The sequence below is a fragment of the Canis lupus genome, chromosome 20, assembly GCF_048164855.1.
Source record: "Canis lupus baileyi chromosome 20, mCanLup2.hap1, whole genome shotgun sequence".
NCBI lineage: Eukaryota > Metazoa > Chordata > Mammalia > Carnivora > Canidae > Canis > Canis lupus.
Window position 1 is genome coordinate 56,853,041 of NC_132857.1, and position 13,171 is coordinate 56,866,211.

The window sequence follows — 13,171 nt, forward strand, 5'->3', positions numbered from 1 at the left end:
AGATGCACTGAGTTGCCTCCCAGAGGGAAATGAAAGCTGTAACCTACAACTAGAGCAAATTAGGCTTGTCCAAGGAGGAGAAAGGAACTGAGATTATCAAGGAAAAGCAGCACACTTTTGGGGAGGTTTTTTGGCATTTGTCACGAACCAAACTTTGCTTTGTGCACGCTAGAGTGAAAGCCTGCCCCCTTCCCGGCTCCTGTGCCATTCCCACATGTTTACAACTGCTGTGAGTCCATGCCTACACCATGCGATGCGTGTTAACACCTACCCTGGGTGTGTGCGCTCAGAGCAGCTGTCCAGCATGTGTTGCTGATGGTCTGGGGTGCGTTCGCATCAGAGCATGTCCACAGGAGTCTCGTAAAATACATCACCCTGTCTTTCCCTTTAGTTCCTCCCCACACATGCCAGTGGGGGTTGTGTGTTGAGTGGATAAAACAGGAGGGGTGAAGCAAAATCTGTCTCTGGAGTTGATGCAGGAGGTTCTCCAATGGGGGACATGTAAAGGGAAATTTCTAGACCTCAGGTAAAGCGATGAGCCTAAAGTCTACGTAATCCTGTTCTTCTGGATATAGTGAAATGCCCTCAATAGTCTAATCTCCATTTGACCTACAATTTTGCCAAAATTCAAAAAGTGTTGGGGATTTGGTCACTATTTTTCCTCCCTCTCTCCCTCCCTTCCTTTCCTTTCCTTCCTTCCTTCCTTCCTTCCTTCCTTCCTTCCTTCCTTCCTTCCTTCCTTCCCTCTCTCACTTTCTTTCTTTTTTTAAGAAGTACAGCTAGAGACCTAAGTGCTCCAGACCCCTTTCAAGTTCCCTACATTTCAGGAATGCACTGGAAGCACTGGGATACTGTTTAGCATCTGCTCCTGCATAGGTATATGATGGTCTAATCACTAATGCAAATCCACAATGAACAGTACATGGTTCATTTGAAGCCGATAACTCCCCATTCCACCACGAGCCAATCAGTCTCTTAGCTAATATTTGAAATAGAGAGAAAAATAAAACATGCCCTTTTTAAGGTTGATTGTGAAATAGAGTTGAGAAAACTAATAATTATGTGCATTCATAATTATTGTACAGGCCTACTTTGTGCAAGATCCCAGACCATCTTCATTTCTGTGGATCGGTTCTTCCAAGATTTTGTTAGCTCCATTGCCCCGTCCAGCCAAGATACTATTCTGCTTGCTGCCCCAGGCAGAGAGAGCAGGAGCATGACCATTTCGTTGAAAGTGTTTTTTGATGGAGGACGGTCTTAATGGTCTACACACTGCAGCCATTTCCCCTCTGTTCCCATTTGTACATTTATATGTTGTGTTCTATTCTGGGGTAATTTGAAACAATATATTTAAAACTTGATTGTTCTGTGCTTGTTCTCAAAAAGGAATTCAACTGTCAATAGGAGGACTTTCTAAAGCATATCTGTTTATATTATGAAACAACAGCGAGATTTAATGAAAATAATTTAAATGTAAAAGAAAACGTGTATAGACTAACTTGCCCAAAGTCACACAGCTGGTCAATAGCAGCCCTGAGGTTTAAGCTACCTATCATTTTTTTCCCCTAATGAATGAGCTTGACTGGAAAATTATTTTACCTCTGTATAACTAAGGTAAATGAAATGATTTTTTTTTTTTAATTTACAAATGACGGAAGATTTTCTTCTATGAAAAAAAAACACTAGTTTCTGGTTCCCCAAATGGGGAAGTTTTATCTTGAGATTTAAAACATCCAAATTATCCTTTCAAAGTGTTTCTCAATTGTGAGAAAAGGAAAAGGTATTAGTTATTTTGAAACGAATTTATCACAGTAATTTAGGTCAAAGTTAGGTTATATTTTTATAAGCCAGATATAAACTGGGTGGTTTGTTAAAAATTCTTTGTCTGTTGATATTTTTATTACATTCCTGTCCCTTTTATGGTATTTTAAATAATTTTTGTTTTTTTTAACAGGAAAAAAAAGATTTACTATTATTGTATATATATTTTATCACATATAGACAATACTTAATTTTTATTTTTCATTTTTCATTAGATATTTGATGAGGAACATAATCTCAATTAGAACATGGAGACATAAGATGGGCTCAAGAGTGATTCACTCTATAACATTGCATTCAAGACACATCAGAGCGAACGCAGAGCAGCAATTACTGAGAAGAAATATGTGTAAGTGTTTCAGTTTATTAAAGATGCCGGGATTCAATTCCAAAGGCTGCCATCAGGAGTTTCTGCAAAGTGGGTGGCTTAAAGCAACTGGAATATATTCTCTCACGGTTCTGGAGGCGAGAAGCCTGCCATCAGGGTGGCAGCAGGCCGTGCTCCCTCCCTCCCTGCAGGGAAGCGTGCTCCCTGGCCCCTTCCAGCTGCTGGCGGTGGCCAGCGATCCTGGGCATCCCTGGGTTTGTGGCAGCGCACCCCACTCTCTGCCTCCATCCTCACATCCTCCTCCTCCTTCCTTTTGTGTGTAACTGTGTCGAGTTCCCTCTTCCTATAAGGATACCAGTCATTAGATTGGAGAAGACCCCAGTGACCTCATCCTACCTTATACAGCTGCAAAGACCCTATTTCCAAGATAAGGTCACATGCAGAAGGTACCACGAGTTAGGAATTCAACCTACCTTTGTTTGGGGCACAGTTTAATCCAGCACAGTGGCCAAGAAGGGCATAACTCGAGGTTTTGAAAATCGGGCAGTCATCCTTCTCAGACAATAAGAATTCACGTCCTTATATTTAGCATTTGTCTCGGAGAATAATAACTTGCTCACTTACGTAGTCTTCTGTGGCCCTAATTTGACTAAGTCGCACTAGAGCCTGGGTTCTTTTTTTTTTTTTTAATTTATTTTTTATTGGTGTTCAATTTACTAACATACAGAATAACCCCCAGTGCCCGTCACCCATTCACTCCCACCCCCCGCCCTTCTCCCCTTCTACCACCCCTAGTTCGTTTCCCAGAGTTAGCAGTCTTTACGTTCTGTCTCCCTTTCTGATATTTCCCACACATTTCTTCTCCCTTCCCTTATATTCCCTTTCACTATTATTTATATTCCCCAAATGAATGAGAACATATAATGTTTGTCCTTCTCCGACTGACTTACTTCACTCAGCATAATACCCTCCAGTTCCATCCACGTTGAAGCAAATGGTGGGTATTTGTCATTTCTAATAGCTGAGTAATATTCCATTGTATACATAAACCACATCTTCTTTATCCATTCATCTTTCGTTGGACACCGAGGCTCCTTCCACAGTTTGGCTATCGTGGCCATTGCTGCTATAAACATCGGGGTGCAGGTGTCCCGGCGTTTCATTGCATTTGTATCTTTGGGGTAAATCCCCAACAGTGCAATTGCTGGGTCGTAGGGCAGGTCTATTTTTAACTGTTTGAGGAACCTCCACACAGCTTTCCAGAGTGGCTGCACCAGTTCACATTCCCACCAACAGTGTAAGAGGGTTCCCTTTTCTCCGCATCCTCTCCAACATTTGTGGTTTCCTGCCTTGTTAATTTGCCCCATTCTCACTGGTGTGAGGTGGTATCTCATTGTGGTTTTGATTTGTATTTCCCTGATGGCAAGTGATGCAGAGCATTTTCTCATATGCATGTTGGCCATGTCTAGGTCTTCCTCTGTGAGATTTCTGTTCATGTCTTTCGCCCATTTCATGATTGGATTGTTTGTTTCTTTGGTGTTGAGTTTAATAAGTTCTTTATAGATCTTGGAAACTAGCCCTTTATCTGATACGTCATTTGCAAATATCTTCTCCCATTCTGTAGGTTGTCTTTGAGTTTTGTTGACTGTATCCTTTGCTGTGCAAAAGCTTCTTATCTTGATGAAGTCCCAATAGTTCATTTTTGCTTTTGTTTCTTTTGCCTTCGTGGATGTATCTTGCAAGAAGTTACTGTGGCCGAGTTCAAAAAGGGTGTTGCCTGTGTTCTTCTCTAGGATTTTGATGGAATCTTGTCTCACATTTAGATCTTTCATCCATTTTGAGTTTATCTTTGTGTCTGGTGCAAGAGAGTGGTCTAGTTTCATTCTTCTGCATGTGGATGTCCAATTTTCCCAGCACCATTTATTGAAGAGGGAGGAAATTGAAGCAGTCATCAAAAACCTCCCAAGACACAAGAGTCCAGGGCCAGATGGCTTCCCTGGGGAATTTTATCAAACATTTAAAGAAGAAACCATACCTATTCTCCTAAAGCTGTTTGGAAAGATAGAAAGAGATGGAGTACTTCCAAATTCGTTCTATGAGGCCAGCATCACCTTAATTCCAAAACCAGACAAAGACCCCACCAAAAAGGAGAATTACAGACCAATATCCCTGATGAACATGGATGCAAAAATTCTCAACAAGATACTGGCCAATAGGATCCAACAGTACATTAAGAAAATTATTCACCATGACCAAGTAGGATTTATCCCTGGGACACAAGGCTGGTTCAACACCCGTAAAACAATCAATGTGATTCATCATATCAGCAAGAGAAAAACCAAGAACCATATGATCCTCTCATTAGATGCAGAGAAAGCATTTGACAAAATACAGCATCCATTCCTGATCAAAACTCTTCAGAGTGTAGGGATAGAGGGAACATTCCTCGATATCTTAAAAGCCATCTATGAAAAGCCCATAGCAAGTATCATTCTCAATGGGGAAGCACTGGGAGCCTTTCCCCTAAGATCAGGAAGAAGACAGGGATGTCCACTCTCACCACTGCTGTTCAACATAGTACTGGAAGTCCTAGCCTCAGCAATCAGACAACAAAAAGACATTAAAGGCATTCAAATTGGCAAAGAAGAAGTCAAACTCTCCCTCTTCGCCGATGACATGATACTCTACATAGAAAACCCAAAAGTCTCCACCCCAAGATTGCTAGAACTCATACAGCAATTCGGTAGCGTGGCAGGATACAAAATCAATGCTCAGAAATCAATGGCATTTCTATACACTAACAATGAGACTGAAGAAAGAGAAATTAAGGAGTCAATCCCATTTACAATTGCACCCAAAAGCATAAGATACCTAGGAATAAACCTAACCAAAGATGTAAAGGATCTATATCCTCAAAACTATAGAACACTTCTGAAAGAAATTGAGGAAGACACAAAGAGATGGAAAAATATTCCATGCTCATGGATTGGCAGAATTAATATTGTGAAAATGTCAATGTTACCCAGGGCAATGTACACGTTTAATGCAATCCCTATCAAAATACCATGGACTTTCTTCAGAGAGTTAGAACAAATTATTTTAAGATTTGTGTGGAATCAGAAAAGACCCCGAATAGCCAGGGGAATTTTAAAAAAGAAAACCATATCTGGGGGCATCAGAATGCCAGATTTCAGGTTGTACTACAAAGCTGTGGTCATCAAGACAGTGTGGTACTGGCACAAAAACAGACGCATAGATCAGTGGAACAGAATAGAGAATCCAGAAGTGGACCCTGAACTTTATGGTCAACTAATATTCGATAAAGGAGGAAAGACTATCCATTGGTAGAGCCTGGGTTCTGCAGCTACAAATGCAAAACTCCCTCCATGTAAGGAGACTTGGGACATCCACTTATGGGAGGCTGTGCAGGAACAGTGGCTCTAAGTAACTAAGGGCAATTTGTCGCTTGACCTTTCAAATGAACAAGTAATTCATGAACATTTCCAAACTTTCTGTGGAATGAAATTCAGCAAAAATCATATTGCCTAACCCTGAACCTCTGTTTCAGCTTCTCCAGTAACTTCTTTTGGGACAATCAGGGGTGTAAGTAAGTTCCTTTCGCATTTACAAGCACATACATGTGCGTGTGTAGTGTTGGGCGTGTATACATACATACGTATGTACAGTTTCTTTTCTTTTTTGCATATTTAATCTATACACATTCTTCTGCTCCTTTTTCCCCCTTTGCAATTATTACATATCGGTATGTGATAGATCCACCTAACTTATTTAACCACACACGATATTCCATTATGTGGACGGGCTGTAAGTCATTTGCTTCATATGTTTAAGTTGACGTATTGCTTTCTACTTTGGTTCGTTTGGTTGGCTCTTTCATGTTTTTTTTTTTGTTTGCTTGCTCCTAGATAAAATGCCACAATAAGCATCTTTATATTATTTCATAAAAATGTGTGTAAATGCCTGGGATAAAGGATATAGGAATAGTTAATTTAATAAATATTAACAAATTGTCTTTCAAAGAGATCATGAAAATTCTACTTACAGCAACAATGTGTTTCCATTTCCCAATTGTCTTATCAACTATACAGTGTCTAATGCTTTCACCTCTGTCAATCTGACAGGTTCCCAAATCTCATTTGTCATTTTATTCCACATTGTCTTAATTATGAGTGTGGTTGACCTTTTTTAAAAATCTATTTAAAAGTCATTTGGGCAGTGAAATATCTATTTATGTTCCTAGCTAACGTTTTTATTTTTTTGTTTCCCTTTTAATATTACTATTTAGTGAAATTTACTTTTTTACCTTTCTTTTTTTAAAGATTTTATTGATTCATTCATGAGAGGCATACAGAGAGAGGCAGAGACCCAGGCAGAGGGAGAAGCATGCTCCCTGCAGGGAGCCCGATGTGGGACTCGATCCCAGGACCCCGGGGGTCATGCAAGGCAGACACTCAACCACTGAGCCCCCTGGGCATCCCACCATTTACTGAAATTTAATAAATAGTAAGAAAACTAACCTTTTATTGTATGTGTTTCAAATAATTTTCCTGGTTTGTCTTTTGACTTTATTAAATATTTTCCCATCCAAAATGTTTGATTTTGTCAATCTGTATTATTATTGCTTCTGGTTTGTGATATAACGTTGAGGAAGTTTTTTCCTACTCTCAAATTGCATATTTAAAAATTTTCCCTATATTTTATTCTATTGTTTTTATAAATCATTTACTTATGCTCAATTCTTTGATTCCTATAGCTTGATTTTCGATCAAGAAATTGGGAGAGAATACAATTTTCCCCCATTGGTTACCTGTTTATTGAATATTCCTTTTTTCCCCATCACAAATTGGAAATGTTTCCTTGATTATATCAACTTTTATGTATTTTGTGGTTTCTGTTTTATTTCCACTGATCTCTCAGTCTATTCGTTATTATTGCAAACCGTTTTAATTGCTTTAATACTATAATATGTTTTAATTTGGGTGGGCTTATTTCCTTTCACTATTCTTATTTTTTCCTCAGATATTTCTAGTTACTGGTGAAGGTTTATTTTACGATTAACAACCTTCAGATTTGTATTTCCTAGGAAGCAAAAAATAATCTGGTAAAGTTTAAAATAGGATTCTAGGGATGCCCACAGGGCTCAGTGGTTGAGCATCTGCCTTTGGCTCAGGTCATGATCCTGGGGTCCCGGGATCGAGTCCCGCATTGGGCTCCCCACATGGAGCCTGCTTCTCCCTCTGCCTGGGTCTCTGCCTCTCTCTCTGTCTCATGAATAAATAAATAAAATAAAAATATAAATAAATAAATCAATCAATCAATAAATAAATAAATAAATAAATAAATAAAATAGGATTCTATTAAACTTCTATATAATTTTAAGGAAACTAACAAGTTTATAATAACATTTTAAAAAGATAAGCACCTGAGACAATGTTGTTCTCTTATTCAAATTTTCTTAAGTCCCATAGTTGCTATTATTGTTTTTTAGATGATGCCTATTCACTAAGTTTATTCCTGTGTATTCATTATTTTTGTCTCTTTAAAAATAAAATAATTTCCCACCATTAAATTTTCAAACTAATTGCTTTTATTATGCACAAATATTATTACTAAGGCTTTATTAAATGTATAAGTCCATGCACTTAAGGGTTTATTGTGCACCATAGTTTTCTAATTGTTTTCCTTATCTTTGCAAGTATACTATCACATTAGCTACAGAAAATTATTCTTTTATCTTTTTAACCTGTCTCTACTATTTATTTTTCCTCTTTATAAATTGTGTTGCTTAGCATTTCTAGAAAAAATTTGATAAAAATGAGGTTAGTGAACACTTCTGACTTGTTTCTTACCTCAGTTGAACTTTTCCTAGTATTTTACCATTCAACCTGATGTTGGATTTTAGTTTGCAAACTTTCTTTTTTGTTTGAGAGAGAGAGAGAAAGTGAGAGCAGGAGACAAACAGAGAGAGAGAGAGAGAGAGAATTCTAAGCAGGCTCCATGCCCAGCTTGGAGCCCAAAGAGGGCCTCAGGCTCAGAACTCTGAGATGGTGACCTCAACCAAAATCAATAGTCTGATGCTTAACTGACTGAGCCATCCAGGCACCTCTAGTTTGCAAACTTTTAAAGAAGGGACCGAAGTCATCATTACATTCATATTTTATTCCTTATTTTAAAATTCAATAATGAAAGTTAAATTTTATTAAATGTCTTTTTATAATCCAAGTATATGATCTACTTCCTCTTTTGATATGGCAATGTGGGGAAATATTTTAGTACATTTACTAATATTGCATTATTCTTGAATTCCTGGTGTGAATCTCTTCATCTCCTACTGTGAGTTGTCCTGTTCTTTCATTTGGGACATATTCCTCTGTCTCTTCACTTTTTCTCTTTGTGTCTATTTCCACGTGTTAGGAAGGTCAGCTATGTCTCTTGCTCTTGAAAATAGTGGCCTTATGAAGAAGAGGCCCTGTAGTGCCCTATAGTGTCCCCTGTTCACCAGAACTGGCACTTCAGGGGTGTCTCCTGTCTGTGTTATATGTGCCCTACTGTTGTGGCTGAGCCACTTGTGCCTTCAGTCTGGTCATCTTCAATGGCTTTCTTTGCCTGTTATGAGCAGAGTTTGGTCCATGTGTTAGTGGGCCAGTGTGGGGGCCACCTTGTGATTGAGTTGTCAGACTGGGCAGCACCGAACTGCAGAGTGCTTTTCCTGTGTGGTCCCCTGAGCGGCTTTCATTGGTGCACAGGGCCTACAGTCAGACCAGATGTCTGCCCCCAGCCCACTACTAGGACTGTGGTCAGACTGGTATGTGTGGTTATGTTCCCCCTCTCCCCAGAGCAGGAGTCAACTGTGGAGTGGTGCTGGCCCCTGTCATGGCTACTATTACCCAGCCAGGCTTACAGCACCACTTTGGATGGGCTCTGGCCAAGAGCAGATTGGAGGGGCAGGTCTTGGAAGAACAGGGGGACAGGGTACATGGTGTTAGCAAGGTTTGTCTGCTGGAGGAGGGGAGCAGGAACTGAGGCCTGGCTGGACAGGGAACATCTGCGGTAGAAAATGGGGGTGGAGTGCACTGTTAGTAAGTTAGTGAGTGTTGGTGCTGCACTGGTTCCAGAAGATGTCCCAGTGTCTAAACTAGTGGGGTGGGGAGAGAAAGGCACTTACCAGCTCCTTTGTTCCTGGAGAAGTCTCCCAAGGATCCCTGCCCCTCTAGCACAGGCTCTGAGATTAGTGAACAAATCTCCCTCCCCTCACTCTAGGCATTTTTCAAACCACTGCTTCTATGATGTGAACAGTGAAGATTGAGGTAGGAGAGCAGTGGAGACAGAAAGACTTTTAAAAACCGACTTTCCTTTCTCCCTCTCTTTACTCACACTATTCTTAGCTCACAGAGGATATGAAATAGCTCACCTCAAATCATAGAATATTAGGACTGAAAGGGAACATACACATTATCTGCCCTAGCATTCCCATTTTGGAGATGGAAAAAAACTGAAGCCAAGAGGATGCTGAACTGGTTGTGTAAGACCAAGCCATCTGCCAAGGGCTGTGCCTGTCCTGAGCAAGCAGACCTCCTGCATCAGAGCGGTGCTCCAAAGAGCAGCCTTTCTCAGAGGGGCAGAGGCAGTTTCCGTGGACCCAAAGTTTCCGTAGTTTGTAGGCCCTCTTTAAAAAACAGAGCATCTCAATTTACAAATATAACAAAACCAATGACTACATAAATACGTGGCTAAAGATCCTCAGTGAGCCTTGGAAGGGACCAGTGCAAGGACAGGAGGGCCCCTGGCCCTGCCCTTTATTTCTTTGATCATGGGCTTAACTCTATTTGTTAGTGCTTGAGTAGCAATATCAGTAACGTCAATTTTGATGTTCCTCTATCAGAGCAGGATTTTTTTTTTTTTTCAGAGCAGGATTTTTGTTCAAATTATTTATCAAAAATACTTTTAAGCATAATTAAAATTGCATCTTTTTTAAACTTCAGATGTTTTTTAAGTAATCTTCAGAAGTCCTGACCTAGAGGTAAAATGCCCTTGAAAGAAGCTCTGCATGTTCATTCCATTCAAGATCTTGACCTCCATAAGTTATTTTATTTAGAACTATTGCATGTAACTTCAGTAGAGACAGGGTTACCTGAATAAATAACCCTAGAACCCATTAATACTTCCTTTTACTCCATAATAGCATCTGCAGTGAATTTAGCTTCCACTGTCACAGAGAGCGGTAGAGGAGTCCTCAAACATCAGAAAGATAGGCTCCTGGCTTCTGTGCAGCGGAGATAGCTTTAAACCCTAAGGTGAGCTAGTTCCTCTTCTGTAGGAGAGAAATGAATGGGCACGTAGGAGGAATGATTAATCCCCATCTATTTATTCTCAGTTCCAACAGAGAACCTATGAAATAACTGAGGTCCCATTTATATTAATTCATGCCTGAGTTCTACTTGCTGGACACATTCTCTGTGTCCTCCTTCAATACCACAGTTACTGCTGGAAAACCCCAGGATGATGGCATTGAGCTGAGAAACATGTCCACAGGTGTTCTTGCATCTCATCAACGTCCTTCACCACTACTTCTGCTGCCAGTGACCCCATGGGCACACCACGTTACTCCATTAAGTCCAGCCTCCACCGATACCCGTTTTGAGCCCAAAGTATAATGTGGGCTGGAGTGATAGAGAAAGGGAATTGGGTAGTAGTTGGGACTTTTTGAGTTGGAACTTTAGGGGAGGAAAAGGTTATCCTTGACCCTCTCAGATTCCCTGTCTTGGTCTGAAAGTTAAAATGATAAAAACAGATTAATAGGAGAAAAGCATACAAATTTCATTGAATTCCTACATGTACATGAAGCCATCACACGATAATGAAGATCTGAAGACGTGACCAGGGTAAAAAGTTTTTATGCCTTCCAAACAAAGAAACAATAAATTTAGGAAGAATTGACAAGACAGAGGGTTTGGGGCCAGGGGTAGTGAATGGTAAAGAAGTAGCAAGGAAGATAAGGGTTAGCTTAATAAAGGTTTGTTTGTAAAGAATCTTGGCCCCAAACTCCTTGTCTCTGGTGATAAGAATATCTTTCCTTCTCCTGATACAGGGAGGGCAGCTCTCACATGGGAGTTTTATGATCTGTTTCAGGAAAGAAGGCCAAGAGTGGGGGGCTCAGAGTGACCTCTCTGTTTCTGCCATTAAAAAAAAAAAAATTCCTTCAGCTTCAGATATTTTATATGCCAAAATACTGTATTTTGGGATAGAATAATCCTGAACCCCATCACAAGTAAAGGAAGCCCACAGAAAATCGCTCATATAAAAAAAGAATGTATTAGTTCATAGAACAGAAGTGATCAGTGTTTGGCTTCAGAAACAGCTGTGCATGAAGACTCAAGGAGTGGCAACAGGCCTCTGACTCTTCACATCCTTGCCCTACTTTTCTCTCTGGAGACTTCATTCTCAGTTGGGCTTTTCCATATGGTGGGCCCGTAATTTCAGGATTAAAGCATCTAAGCCCTATGTCAAAAAAAAAAAAAAAAAAAAAGCTTCTATTTACTTCTTGTTCCAACCAAAGGCTTATACTATGTCTCTTTGGCTTGCTTGTGAATTAATCGACATGACCAAGAAGAGACCCAAGTTTGGGTCATGTGCCTTCTCCTGCATCTGGGACTTAGAGCGAAGAGTACCCAGATTTCACAAATTATAAAGGAAGGAAGGGAAGTTCCTTGCAATGCCTTTGCCAGAATACTATTTGTGCCAATACAAAGTCTTTGAAGGATAAAATTTCTTCAGTCTGTAGCCTAAACCCTCTTTCCATAAAAGTCCATACCCAGTTCCTAGGGCAGCCCAGGCATAGACGTTATCCTAACCAGCCTCCCATCATTGCTCCCTTCTCTTCTGTTTCCTAGAGTCCCTTGCATTGCCATACATAAAACTCTTCCTTGAGCCACAAAAAGTAAATCCCTTGTGGATAGCAACCAATGGTCATAGACATAAAAGGATGTCAATAGTTTACCATTTCTGCAAACACCAGTTCGGTTGAGGCTCATTTAGCTCTGCTTTATCATCACCGCATCATCATTATTACTGTCATCATCACCGTCATTAGTATTGTTGTTTTTATTATTATCATTTTAGATAGGGGATCTTCCCAGCTACATGTAATGTTCTCTTGCTTGTGAGAGCAGGCATGAAGGCTTACCTAAAATATCTTGGCAACATCTAGGGACCTTGCAGGAATGAGAACAAGTGTTTCTAAAGACACAGGTGGTATCATTAGTAACAGAGAAACAAAGCCACCATCACTGTGTGCTAACCTCCTGGATAGAAGGTTGTTATATGGCTGTCCTGTGCAACGGAGTGTGACATCAAAAAAGACTTAAGACACCTAGTATTTGCTTTATCACCTCTGAACCAGGCTTCCATTTCACTGTGGAAGCAGAAACTACAGAAGCTTGCTGGGTTCCTTTGTGACCTTCAGATCTAGGAGGGAAACAGTATTGGCTCCATTGACTTTGCCCCTGGCTCTCCTAAAATACGGTACGAGGTGTTACAGATAATAAATGTAAGGGAGACCTAGAGAGAGCATCCTCTCCCCTCTACATTCTCAGAGATAACATCCTGAACCGAAGAGGAGAATGGAGTTCAGCCAATAGGATATTTAACAAGGAAGAAATTTTATTTCCCCAAAACTAAATCCCATTTACTTAGAAAAAGACTTAATTCGCAGAACAGTCATTGCAATGATTGCTTTTGTAGCAATGCCTTTTCCCTCACCCTGGTACATGAGTCAGAAACTTTATGTACTGCAAACTCTGATTCTAACCGGGTATAACTAGTGATGGCAACAGAATTCAATATGCCGTCCTCATTCAGTAGGCTCCACTGAGCGTCTGCCTCAAACAGGAACCCTCCCTCAACCAGTAGGAACTTGGAAATGCCCTTCTCAATGGGGCTATTTCATAAGAAGCAGAGAATGACCTCGATCAATTTTCCCAGCTATGTCTGATCTACCACAAT

The 13,171-nt window shown here is 40.2% G+C and overlaps 1 long non-coding RNA gene across 2 annotated transcripts in view; it reads left to right on the top strand.

Moving 5' to 3' along the window:
- LOC140612146 (uncharacterized) overlaps positions 1-13,171 on the top strand; it is a 115,721-nt gene that overhangs the window by 28,608 nt on the left and 73,942 nt on the right. For both annotated transcript variants that reach the window (XR_012013460.1, XR_012013459.1), the window contains exon 2: positions 2,037-2,170. This is a non-coding gene — a long non-coding RNA (uncharacterized lncRNA). The remainder of the gene's footprint in view (positions 1-2,036; positions 2,171-13,171) is intronic.